The 12336-nt window shown below is 36.0% G+C and overlaps 1 protein-coding gene across 2 annotated transcripts in view; it reads right to left on the bottom strand.

Annotated features, from left to right (window-relative positions):
* Window positions 1–12336, bottom strand: part of LOC121407597 (kinase D-interacting substrate of 220 kDa B-like) — a 72128-nt gene that overhangs the window by 51597 nt on the left and 8195 nt on the right. The window contains exon 1 of one of the 2 annotated variants that reach the window (XM_041598759.1): window positions 1004–2335. The exons of the other annotated variant lie outside the window; for it this stretch is intronic. The gene's annotated coding sequence lies outside the window, so the exon portion shown is untranslated. Of the gene's footprint in view, window positions 1–1003; window positions 2336–12336 lie in introns of those variants that run through there. 2 annotated transcript variants of the gene reach the window in all.

Raw genomic sequence — 12336 nt, 5'->3', positions numbered from 1 at the left:
TACATTTATAATCTACAATCAAATCTGTATTTTTGCCTGTTATATAAAACTGTGGTGGTATTGGTTGAAGGTGTCATAATTTGAATTTCAGACAAGGAAAGCCAATTAAGTACCAATGTGCATTGTTCCTTGAAATATGTTGCTGCACCATGATTTTTACTGGTCTGAATGTGAGTTCAGCCACAGTGGAACTATGTAAGAGGAGAAGTTTGTTTTGTGGAGAGAATTCTTCGCTATGCATAAGGTAATAAACAGAGGACGCTACGGAATTGATTGATCAAGGAAGAGGACACAGCATGAAAATGAAAAGAAACAATTTTCTGAGGACGGCATTGCTTGTTATGGAAAGAGCAAACCGAGAGGCGCAATGTAGTCAGTGTGTGCTGATAGAATGACCTTGACTCATGTGCCATCGTAGTGATGCAATGGATGTCAAGCTTGCATTTCAAAACCAGAGGTGAATTACTTTATTACAGATTAAATTAGATGTATACCAAACCAATCAAAATTAATTCACTTGACATTTGTCCACAGGACCGGGTTGTAACTAAAAAGTGTAAAATACTGGTATCTTTAATTACAGTGGCTAAGATCAGACGTACAAACTATTAAATGTTCAACAGTAGGATAAATGATGAATTTATAATTGATCACTGGTAGCCAAATACTACGGCACTGTCTTCACTATATGAAGTTAGACCACACTGTACATTCAACAAATAAGCTTCCTCTCTTTATCATACAAATTTCATGTTAACAAAAATTATTAAAAAATACCATCAACAAGCATATGCCACAAATATCTTTGTATCTCTACATAACAGGATATACTTCTCCATACGAAGACACATAGACAAAATAAACACCATACAATATCAATAATACTATGCAGAAGTCCTTATAGGACCCCCAACAGGAATTCAATTCAATTTCGATCTGAAAGTAATATCACCTCACAAAACACATAATGAAATCTTTGAGATGCTTTAAATGAAAAACTCACTCTGTAATAAATCTAATCCAGATGAATACTCCACCGTGGAGCAATTGATAACCAAAACTGCTCATATTTCTTGACATTAGCATGATGCTCCATCGTCTATACACTCAATGCTATCTTAGCTACGCCAATATCCATCCACTATTACAAATACAAGATCCCAACTAAAGAGCTCCGGCACGTCTAATGAAACAATATCCTGTACTCTTGAGAGGATGCGGATGGACGACGTTATACTCTGGCCCGCAGGAAAGCACATTAACAACCTCACTAGTCATCTATACCTCCATGCATCTATGCAAATTAGGGCCATAGACACTGTGCATTGAGATGCATAAATCCATGAAGATTGAATGAATCGGTGGCCTGACAAACCTGGCACAATCTATAAAACATGGTTATTTTGGGAGACGGATGGTGTCTTTTGCAGCTGCCCTATCCCCGTGCGACGCACTGCCTTTTGAATGTGCAGATTATTCCACGTTAGATAGACAAACGCCAAGGTTTTTCATATGTAATGCGAATTATTGATGACAAGTTCTTGCATATTGATTTTGATTCCACGACATATAATAACACTTTGTTCACTTCCTGGTAACCATATAATCCACACTTCATCCTTTCCTCTAAAACAGTTTTTCTAAGAGTTTTTTCAAACAAAATAAGATCAACAACAAGATATTTGTCCAATCCAGTATGCAGAGAGATAATAACAAATATAATTATGGTTGCTTGTTCATGACTACATTAACCTGTTCATTACTGAACTTTGTAATTCCTGTAGGCATTGTACAATGGCCCAATCCAGCATTGGTTCCTAGAGGTTAATATCTTCTAAAGATAACCAGCAATCAAAGCATGGTGACAGAAACACTCCCACACTGGAGACATCATGAGTCAGCCATGTTTATATCAAACTAATCACGAAACACAATGAAATTCTCTAAAACGTTCTGAAACAGTTCAAGTCACAATATTCAGAAGCAGATGATTTTGATTCACATACAAGGATGATTCCCAGCTCATCTGTGAAGTTGGTTCTGAGGATACCTCTCTGCTAAAGATAATGCAGTATGGTATCCATGGCAACTCAAATGACTGGTATCTTTTATCTTCTACTGATTGTTAATATCATCCAACAGGTCAAACCCACTTTGTAAAGAATCTCTAAAATATTCCAATTGTAAAGAATATGCACAACGTGAGCGAAAGATGTAGTGCAATAGAAAAATTATGAGGCAAATAGAAGGATACAAAAGAAAATGAAAATGTGAGAGAGCGAAGAAGAGGGAGACATAGATGCTTTGAAGTAGAATAAAAAATAGTACTTATTGCCCGGGGCTAAAATGGCCCGTGCATCCTGCCTTGAGTAGCGGCCATCTGCGGTATGAGTAAAGTACCAGGCTAAAGCAGCCACTAGCATCTAATCATAACTGGAATTCACTCATTCGCTGACAGCGCAAGTGCATCGTGGGAGAGAGACAGAGAGGGAAACACAACTCATCCTTTTCGTCATTGCCGTCCATGGTACCATTCAAATTATACACACACTGCACGCTACATAGCTTTTGATGAAGGAATAGCAACACTCTGTGTACTCTAGATTGAGATTTTCCTTGACATAGACACCAAAGATTGAGATACCAAGAAGGAATGACAGAGAAGAGACTTACATGAAGACAGGATGAGAAGGCATACAGAGGAGGGAGAGAAAGAAAAGATGGAGGAAGAAAAGGAATGGAGAAAAACAGAGGGAAAGAGATAGAGAGTGAGAGGGTAAGAAATAAAAAGAATGCTTGAGAGCACTATACAGGGAAAGGTATAAAAAGGAAAAAAATACAATCAAGTTAAAAAATTTAATATAGGAACGTATAAGAAAAGGGACCGATTTAATAAATTCATGAGATAAATTGTAAATAAGAGAAAGAGAAAAAGTTGAAGAATACATAAAGAAATGAGATTGGATGAGACAGAAAAAAGCCTAAAATGGGGTGAGAATGGAACGAGATGAAGACAGTAAGCAAAAAGATGGGATGAGACAGCATAAGAGAGACAGAGAGAGAGAGAGGAGGAGGCAGGGTGGGTGAAAAGAAGAGAGAAAGTGAGAGGAAGAGAGAGAGAGAAAGAAAGCACAAGTGACTTCAGAGAGATGGGATAAAGTGATGGATCTGGGATATAGGTGATCTGCTTTCGATCGGCTATCAGCCCACACATTTTTCAGTGAGATATTGATGTGATATGACAAGATGTAAGCTGTCGTGTCTCGGTCCATCACACACACACATGGAGTAGAAACAGCATATAATATACCGCTTTGATTTATATGCTACAAGTCATCTCACTGTTATACTGCTCCTAAGAGATTGTCCTCCTTGGATGAATAATAAAGCAACTTGAAAAAAAAAAATCTATTTGGATAACCTAAATTGTTGAGCACCTGATATCATATTTAAATGAGTCAAAGGAACAAAAGAATCAGTTTGACATGTATTATTCAGTTAGAGCAGTAAAGCACATGCAAAAATGTAATAAATTACCATTTAAGGAAAGCATCAATATAAGAAAATAATTACTACTAAAAAAAACCCAGCTCTACCGCTCTAAATAAAAAAACTTGGTTTGACAGCAACACTGAAGTACATTCTTGATATCAAGACATCAAAATAAACTAAGAAAGTCAGAGTATTACTAAGTAGCCCCTTTTTATAAGCTCTGCTTTCTCCGGGGTCACCATTCTATTGTTATATTTTGTACTTGTATAATTATCTATATTGGTACATATTTGTGCAAATGTTTGTACCTGATGATGGTTGAATAAATAAACTAAATTGAATTGAATACAAATTTCAGCTTCTTAAATTCACTGATATGCTTTTTTGCACAATTAGTCTCAAGAACTTAGAATTATCCGGCATTTTACAAGTTAAGAAAAAAAAATGTAAATGTTACTGTCACCAAACAATTCAACTGCAAATGCCTTTTTTTTATGGTATTACTAATTTAGGGACAGTGATTTTCCGCGATCGCGGAAAACGGACGGAATTCACGGAATCGGCTGTTTGAAACGGAAAGTGGCTTTTCAAACGGAAAATCACGGAAAACATGTTTTTTCTCAAAATGCACAAAAAAGCAACAGAAATTAATCCCAAATCCTCAACAAAATACGAATATCAACTGAAAAAAACACGATCTCACTTTGCAACAACAATCATCGTAACTACACTCGAGCCTCTCCATCACTCGATCGTATCCAAATTAGTTTACACTTACGTCCGCATAGAAGGCAGAATCCGGCCGTGTGTTGCTGCCCTCTACGTTCGGTCATAATATAATGATCACGGTGATTCATCAAATCCAAAATGGCGGATATTCGGAAGTCGTCGACTGCTCAAAACGATGTCCGAAAAGTCCCCAAATCAGCGATAAAATCCCATTTAACAATAAAATAATGCTAATAATATGAAAGGTGAGAATATATTTATGTCGATTATGTTTCCCTTAATATTTTATGAGCTCGAATCTCTTCGATTAATATGGATTTTAAAGCGATGTTAGTACATTGGTAGATGCAAATTTTGAGCAGCGCTAGCATTTTGACATCACTACTCGTTGCTTATTGGTTTTCTATGTAAACGGAATTGTCAATTTTTCTTGTACACAAAGTCTATTAGGGAAACGGAATTTCCGTTTTCAGACATGCTGAAACGGAATTTGAGATTTTCTGAAACGGAAAAGGCAATTTTTAGAAACGGAAAATCACTGTCTCTACTAATTCAAGACATTTTGGAAGCTATATCAAGCATTCTCTTACATATGAACACAGTCATGTTAATGATTCAGTGTAATGCTGTAGAGAAAGCCTGGCGTTCAGGCAGAAAAACACACTGAAGACACTACCAAGAGTGGTGATCTCAAGTTCCGACAGACACTCTCTCACTCCTGCCAATTTCTTAGCTCCGGCCCCTTGGGCACCAGAGTCCGCGCAGCACCCCCTCCCCAGAACCGCATCCCTTACCAAACCGGCAGCAGCATAGAAGCATTGATTCTTGTAAAGAAATGAATGGAAAGAGCGACCCAACTGGTTTCACGTTTAGTGCTTTAATGCACTTGCGTAGAGAGGTAAAAGGCTGTGGTAATATATCGTTGCAAAAGGGAGATGTGCATACGTGTGGTGGAATGCAAACCTAAGCAGGCTAAGGTCTCTGCAGAGCAACTTTTGTTTTAGCAGGTCTTTATTGGATTAACTGTCTAGAGAATGTTGATGCATAGATCTTTGTTTGTATTGCTATCAGGCACAGCATTCAGGCGGTTGTCTCTGAGATATCAATTACCATAATATGTTGACTGCTATTTATCAAATATTTACAATTCTGATATCATTTTCAATACACTTTCATATTTTAGATTAATTACAATTGATTGAGACTGCACACTGGAAGCAATAAGAAAAAATGTGCACATGAAAAAGCAGCACTAAAATAGCTCTAAATCTCAATAAGAAAATTGAAAAAGATTGTACAATTTGCATGAGACAAAATCAAATCATAGAAATAAGAAGAATCTTCTCCCTTTTTATTTAATGTATCAGAATTTTAACTTACTTTGAAACTAATGAGGGACTAAGAACATATTGCACGATAAAAAAATGTTTCTAATCATGCTGCCAAAATATAATAATCTCATTTCATTCAAACTTCTCCAAGACAGCACAGAGGTGACAACCTCTTGCCCAGTGTGATTGACAAGAGAATTTAAGGCATGGTTGAGGTGTGCTATGACAGGCACAGCAGAACACACACACCTGCACCCTGGGGATTAGGTTGTTGATACCTCACTCAATATCATCATGGCTCCTATTTCACAAAACCTGTTCATTCATAGCAAGGTGTGCTAATTGTTATAAGCTTAAAAAATCCTAGCATTTGATTGGTTGTGACCAAAAGGGACATTGGAACAATTTTGAAAGGTAAACAGTGCTAGCAGTGAATTATGATGAAAGAACTGCTACATCTGGCAATGGACATACTCTCCACTTATACAGCACTTAGTCAGCCAATGTCTTTCTCAATACTACACATTTTCATTTGTTATTTCATCATAAAGAAGATATCAATATCAAATCAAATCATGACAAACGTCTGTGAAATCTCGTGTAATGGTTAAACATTTTTTTTATCTAAAAAAATAAAACCAAAGAAAAAGTCAAATATCTCAATAATGGAAAAAAGGGATAAATCTTTACTAAGCCTATAACTTTAATTCATGTTTGAAATTAAATGAAATTGTAGAGTGAAATAATTTGAGGAAACAATTGCTTTTTCATGATATAATTTCCAATGCATTTTTCTATGACTCCCTGTTATAAGTATAAATCTTTCCTGAGTACATATATTTTAGCACAAAAGTGGAGATCTTATTGTTGAATCTTTCAGGGTTTAAAGCGATTACATTAAGCATCAAAGTGAAAATTTAAATGTTTAACTGATATTCCCAACCTCTACATTCATGCACCATACATATTGTAATACAAGAAAATGTGACTGTAAATCGGGTATGATTTACTGACTAGGTCAGCTCGTTGACATTTCAGATTAGAAACTCTCGATTCCAATTAGATGGTGTATTATGAACCCCCAATATCAATCATACCCAGCTCTCTCCTAAAGCATGCTGGACAGACAAGGACGCTAAATGACCTTCAATGTCATACGTCTCTTTATGTTGATGATATCCCCTAAAGATGCACTTCCCAATCCCAACCATCATTCGTCCTTGGTCTTCCCTGGCTTTCCAATAAGACTGCTGGATGATATTTTATGTTCATGTAAGCCATACACAAGCTTTCATCAATATTAGAATAGTGGGCCTTTGCAGCATGAAAGGACACTGTTCATTCACTGATGAAACTGAGAGAGGGAATTTATTATCATTTTTGTGGATACAATCATGATGCATTAAGAATTGATAATTTCTTTTAATTTTTTAAAGAAATCTGGTTAATGAAAATATTCAGTAAGGGTGGAAAATGCTGTCACTACTTCGCCTGTTTCCACCCTTTTAGGTTTTTATTGCATTTCTGATCTCCTCTTCAATATGAACCACTGTTGAAAATATATTTCTATATACTGTACTGTGATATGTCACTAAGTTCCAAACCTGTAAAACTGCAATACAAAGTGTGTGAGAAAAAAAGACTTATTGAAAGTTTCTGAAAAATAGTTGTTCCATCAAGTCTATTTTGGAATTCCCTTTTCAAAAACTTTTTTTCAAATGAAAGTCTCCTTTTTTTCCTTCCAAACTCCATGTGTTTTCAGTTTTGTGTACTTAACTATTTGGGTATGTTTACATGTATTCCAAACATATAAAACATTTCCAGTAATTAAAATTCACCACACATTAAGTATATTTTGAGGAACAAGAATATACATAGATATCTAAAGGACAATACTTTCCTCAATGCTTGCTATATTCTCATCTGGTATATCATTGCCCTTCCCTAGTAGGTACTCAAACTGTGCCACGGTATACTCTTCCATCAGACCTTCCTCGTCTTCATACCGGGCAGGTTCCGCTTCCATCTCCAGAAGGCCCTTGTCACAAAACGCATCAAACTCAGCCATTCTGGATGGCTACTGCACTGAATGGTTATTTCCAAAAATGTTTCTGGGCTCATGCTCCAAAATAACTTCTTATGAGAATATCGGTAAACCAATAGACCTTTGAAAGCATGATGTTCCTTAGCAGTTGACCATTGGATTGAAAATCGGAAGTCTAAATTTAATATGTCATTTCAAGGAGAACGTTTGAAGCATGATCAATTAAGAATTGTTGTGTAATATTCCTTTAGGATAATCAACAAGGGAACTTGAAGACTACGCCTATCTTCTTTAGATGTGGACATAGTCTTCCGAGTGCAGTTATATCCAGAGGAAATCCAAGCAGAAAATGGTGTTTTCCAGCCATCAACTAGACTGTAACAATCCACATGGTTCTTTTATTTCAATCGGAAGAACGTCTTGAATCTTGAAGTGAAGAAAGAGTTTCAAATAGAATTTTACATGATCAAGGGTGCTTTAGCAAATGCATAGTCTATCAACAAAAGCAGAAATTATCCTGAGAACAAGAAGTGCTGTCCAAGTCTCGTCCATGTAGATTCAGAATGTAGTACAGCAAGAAGACGGCATCTTACACACGAAGTCTATGTAATGCAATGGTCCTATGTACCTGTAAATAGCGTCTGTTAAGATGAGCACTAACCGATTATGCATACCAACGCTAACGAACATGATGACTAGACCAAGCGGTTAGCGCTTAGCCCCAATGTGTACCTTCACCAACAACTGGAAAAGACATTACCTGCCTAAACCCATGTACATCACCATACAACACCGGCCAAGAAAAAAAGAGGGAGAATCAGAAATGCCAATGTACCTATTCGCAAACGTTACACTTACCAGCATCACGAACATTTAGTGAAAGGCGCCATTCTTTAATTGATTGTTAACGAGTGGGAAGGTTGTTCGATGGCCTTCTTTAATCAAGCAATATCAAATCAGGAGCATCTTCGATTGAGCAGCGTGACTTAGATAAAGAAACCATCGGTATGTTCAATTAACATGTCGGGAGTTAAGTAACTTTTTAAAGGGAGAGCCATGTTTCACCAACACATGCCAAGATCACAGCTTAACATACACATTGATTCATATGTTACAAAATACACGTAATAGTATTGGTGACGAAAAAATCATATGAATTCTGGGAACAATTTTCTTGATCATCTGTAAATGCACATCTTTGGCTACAAAATGTTATCAAATTGATACACGATTGATTATCATTAATATACACTCTTAGGATGTTGCCTTTTGAGACTCGTTTACAACACCCTCTCACTGAAAGATGTGACAGCCATTATCATTGCAAAGTCATTCAGAACACAGTAAAAAAAAATGTGGTGTTATAGAACATTTTATTACTTTTTATTCTGATTCATTTTCAGAATATATCATACTTTATATTATACATTATACCCAATCCTTTTCTCCCTAACCTTCATCCTTCGTGTTTTGCTTTTGTTGTGCCTGAATCCTTATGCAATTCTTACCCACCCCTCTAGCTCTCTCCTCTGTGCCATCCCTACACTGTCTATAGCCAATGAGGCAGACAGATTAATAGTGTCCTAATCCCCTTATAGATGAAATTACATGCAGATAAAATGCCCGAGAGCCTCTAGAACAGGGTACACGCTACAGGAGGCATTCTAATCATGCCCTGATTTTCTTTTCTTGGCTCTTCTACTCCTTTCCCTCTATCCTGTCATATTCTTTCCGAATCGCATCATTCATATTCTGAATATAGATGTAATACATGTGAAATATACAGCTGCAATAATCCTAGAATCATAGCTTTTTATACAGAGAGTTTAAGGAATTCATCAATGGCCATTTGGTCAACTTTAACAAACATCCCTTGAAATACAATCATAAGACAGAAACAGTATTAGCAGAACCATGCTCCCAGAAATTGTGTTCACAATGGAAATCTTGAATATGATTCAGTTCAACAAAATTATATTAGACATGTCCTGTTTCAGGTTCAGACACATTAAGATACTTTCTTTGTCAAACTGTAAAGTACTTTCATGCAAAGTTGCATGTAGGAATAGTGAAAATGCACTTGAACACTCTTTCATGATTACCGTGTTTCAAATGTGTTTTGATTTGTGACTCACATTTTTGAAAATTCAATTGTTTGAACGCACCCAAAGAGGAAGGAGTGAAGATGTGTGGATGGATGGGTAAAGCTGTTGTATACGTGAAGCAATTACCACCGAGATTGAGGAGACAAGCATGATTAAACACAAAGCTGCAAGTTACAGAAATCATTGATGAGCTGTATCTTATTCTGGGATTTCAATGAGGTTGAAAGTTATCTCAATTAAACCCCAACTCAATTACTAAACAGTCGTGTATTCTTGTCATAGTTTAAATTGACATATACTAAATACCAACTTATCAAATGATTAAAAGAAAAACTACTCCTCAAAGATATATAATTTTATGATTGTGAAATATTAAAGCTAAGAATTTTGATGCAGGATATCAATGAATATTTCCATTGATACTGATATAACCATTTCTTCATACTCTGCACCTCATATCCCCCTTTCCATCTCATCTTAAAATGCTACACAACAAATCACATGTATCCGAGAATGAATCAACAATGGTGCACAAGGCTTTGCAATCCATGACAGTTGGTAAATCATGTAACAAATTATTTGTTACATCCTGAAATATACATACCAATAATGTAAAATTTGCAGGCCAGAAATGGCCAGTGCCTTTTATTTAGGGGTCCCTTATAAATATCACGTATAAACTGCAATAATCATTTTCAATGAAGTGCTGTAAGCACAGAATTACCTATAAAAACTCATCACTTTGTTATGGTGAAAAACAAACACTAGCCAATTCCCCCTAAATGCAGAAAAAAAGTAACTGATAATATAGTTCGACTTTCAAATCACACCTTGTTACCCTTGAAACTGAAGTAATAATTAACGATTCTCAAAAACATCACAAGATCTTCCAGTCAGAAAAAGAGAAACAAAAATATGACTTGTTCTCTGCTGTCTAGTCAGTTGTGATTGTCATGCATTGCTTTGCCTCGCAGACTGCTACCTTTAAATATTATTATAATGTCTTTGTTGAAGCAAACATGATGAAATTCAGAGATACAGTGATGAGGACATACATGAATGTATCAAGTGAACCAGTCTGATGGATGTTATCTTTGCAAACCATCGTCCCTTCTCCACTGCCTCACGCACGGGACAATCATGACTGATGATTTGGTTACAGTCCATTGAGTGAAAGAGGGGCTACTCAGGCTTTGTCAAACCTAAACAGTTTAACAGGGAATGGCCAATTTTTCAAATATATTTAAAGATCTTTGCATTTCCAAATTGATGTGTTTCTTTACATGAAGAATACAACTAAATATGTTTTTAACTCATGAATTTAAAAGGAAAACTTCTTTTCAAATTCAAAATAAAGTCCAATATAGTTAAAGTGGGAGTTCATGGTTATTAGTTTTTGTAAGCTGAAAAGTTGCACATTTTTGTCATAATATCAATTTCTAAGGACTATGTTCCTTGTTGGCCATAACAGTTTTTTTTATTGAAGGTGCTCCATACAAGATATGTCATGATTACATATAGTCCCACTCTTTAATTGACTCAAGCAACAGTGATGATGGTCTACCAATGACATTGCAATTATTCAATTATTTAATTTCTAGTTTTCTGTATCCCAAAAGACAAACTCCATGCAAAATCTTCAATGACGTTAACCGCTTAGTGCTTCAGCAGAAAGAGATTAGCTACACAGACAAGAGATAAACATCAGTTTAAGAATACTCTCAGTGACCCATTTGATGATACCCATTCATACAGTGCACTGTATCGAGTGACAGAAATACCATTTATCTCAAACCCACATCTACAGTCTAAAGCTAAGATTTCCTAAATTTATCCACTCAGTGTACAGTCGGAAAGTTACAAAATTTGTTTCTAAGCCGTTTCCATTTCTACGTTTTGTATTTTTAATAAGAACCAATATGAATATACTCACATAATCATTCATCAGGCAAGCCATTTTTGAAAGTCGGTCTTGATTCAGCAACAAAAATTACAAAACTAGAAATTAAGTCCAAAGAGGTGCTTCTCTATAAACAATGAACTTCGATAGACCCCAATTTCAGTTCTCATTTGTCAAGTCGTCTGAAGCTCCCAAGGCATAGATAGCTCTTGGTCTAGACCCCTAATTCCCTCACGCACCAAATAGTGACTGTACTCATCTACTATTTGATGAGCTCTTGGTAAGCATGCTGAAGGATAACTCGACAAGAAATACATTTACAAAACATTCACAACATGAATAAATACATGGAGAACAGAAGGTGCGGCCTTTTCAATCGAGATGACAGGTGTAATTGAAAAGCGCATCCAAGGTAATTAGCACCACTGGGCCCTCCTCCCGTAGCTGGGACCAGACGGAAATTAGTTTAGGGCTGCACTCTAGATGATGAAATTGGTCCTTAATAAGTTTCTACTTCTTTAACTGACTTTATTTTACACCAACATGAATCAATTTAAATCAACAAGATTAGGAAATGCCATTAGTCGCATCCACAGTTGTTTTTCATTAATCATTGTATGTTGCAAACCAATGCTTGGTAAGTTTTAATGAGTTAATACATTCCATAATGTAAGCTAATATTCAATGTGTATTAAACCAATTTCAAGTATAACAAGTTAAATTTGTGACTTATTA

Source organism: Lytechinus variegatus, chromosome 1, assembly GCF_018143015.1.
Source record: "Lytechinus variegatus isolate NC3 chromosome 1, Lvar_3.0, whole genome shotgun sequence".
NCBI lineage: Eukaryota > Metazoa > Echinodermata > Echinoidea > Temnopleuroida > Toxopneustidae > Lytechinus > Lytechinus variegatus.
The sequence above is the reverse complement of the archived record's forward strand: the minus strand, read 5'-3'. Positions and strand labels throughout refer to the sequence as shown.